Genomic DNA, 2,143 nt, shown 5'->3' with positions numbered 1-2,143 from the left:
AGATGTGTATAAGAGACAATATATATACAGTATATATAAAACATACTTAAAACAGCAATATACACAATAATATACATACATATAGGCCTATATATATCATGTACAAGACACTTAACATGAATCTGTCATGAGCCTATCATATATATATATATACATATAAATACTAATATACCCTCGATTTAACATGAATCTGTATAGTAAAATGTAGATACATTCCTATTATTTTTTTTATATTTAAATAAATACTTTAACCCATTGACCTTGTGATTGGAATGTAAATAAAAATAACCGTACAGTTATAAAATATTGTAAGTATAATTAATATACTTTGCATTATCCACTGGCTTATATTTGTTTGTTAATCTTTTTTTTTCATTTCATATTTTATAAAATGTTGCTTGTATCATAATTTCACCGTTTGTCTTGAAGACATCGATAGGCAGTTTTCGCAAACTTGGGAAAACGGTAACGAATACGGTTACGTCATCAAATTTTTAGACAACCCTTTCCATACAGTAGCATATCTGCCACAACGTAAGCGATTTATGCCTTTTGCACAAATCAAGCACCATATTCAGCTCGTATAGCACTGTCCATAATGTTTCAGGCACGAATGACGATAATGATAATGACGTATTCGTATTCGCTATCGTTTTCGTGAGTTTGAGAAATCTCCCTCTTGTATTCAGGAAGCGAATACGGTAGTGCTTACAGTAACCTATTATGTTTTATTATTGATTGATAAATTCATTTACAGACGTCTTAATATAGTATATCGTATGTATTAATTGCTGTCTGCATCGATTCGATGACATTGGTAGAAACAGGGTGGACCGGGTAACGGTTCTCATTTCCCACACCATTAAAGCAAAATAAGTAAATAAATAAAAATTCCCAGCCCATTTAAATAAATAAATAAATAAATAAATAAAGTATATAAAAAAATACACCCCCAGAAGTTTAGTGCTGGCTGTCATACGCAATAAGAAGTGTAAAAACTATAAATAAATAGCTAATCGGATAGATGGCCGGAGACGTGGATAACCGATTGATCATCTTTACCATAAAAAAAAATCATATAAATAATCTATTATCATATTTAATAATCACCAGTGGAGGTGTTTCTTCATACCAATGCAATTATCATGTGAAAATATAGTTATTACCTTAAGATGTGACAAAGTTTGAAGCACTTTTAAGCGAGCTTAGAAGAGTGGTGTGGGGTGGCTTGTTATATTTAATATCATATCTAAGAGGTCTGTTAACGATGTAGGCATGTTCTTGATTCCATTAATATATACCGTACATAGGATATGATAATAATTTTGGTATATGACTATTGTTCCTGAAGTCCAGACTATCAAATTTTCTTTTCAAACACTGTTGTATGCCCATAGTCATGATGTGTCTAAATGAAGTTGTGATGTCATTATGACTATATTTAGTAAAATTTGACAGGAATTTACAATACAAATGTAGAGATAATTCCTTAAATCTCGAACAAGTTGAAAGTAGGCTAAGAAAGTTGGCATATTATGTTCGATTGCGCTTTGCCATAGTCAACAATGATCTAGCACACCCCTGTCTACTCCGCTGGGTCGGGGGTGGGGATGGAAATTAAAATGTTTAGGCCCGGTATAGATTTCTGAGGAGGTAACCTGACAGATAAACTATAGAATTTTCTACCAGTATTTTTTGTAAGAACTGTACTAATGTTTTATTTGAGAGTCATAAAATTCTGAATCTTGTTGTAGACCATAAAAAAAAAAAAGAAAACAAAATCGGTATGCTATCATCGTTCCCAATATTATCTTTAAGTAACATTTTAATACCGGTACAGTTTATATTAATCTCATGTTTTAAATCACAATCTAAAGCAAAATAAATACTTAATTTGTGAATGTCATTTTAGGCCTACATGTTAAGTGTGTGGTTTTGTTGTGATTTGTACAGGGATGTGGTGTCATCATCACTTTCTTTGCCACCAAGAAAAATAAATGATTTTGATTTTGTTTAAAAGTAATAAATTATCTTAAATTTTTATAATGCTGTTTAAGACGATACGGTATTCGATAGTATAAAGTGGCAAATATATCAAAATTAGTTTAAAAAAAAAATCCCACACATATTGAATAAAGTAGGC

The sequence above is a fragment of the Anneissia japonica genome, unplaced genomic scaffold (assembly GCF_011630105.1).
Source record: "Anneissia japonica isolate Jap-2015-1 unplaced genomic scaffold, ASM1163010v1 scaffold288036_len564833_cov171, whole genome shotgun sequence".
Lineage (NCBI taxonomy): Eukaryota > Metazoa > Echinodermata > Crinoidea > Comatulida > Comatulidae > Anneissia > Anneissia japonica.
Note: the sequence above shows the minus strand (reverse complement) of the source record.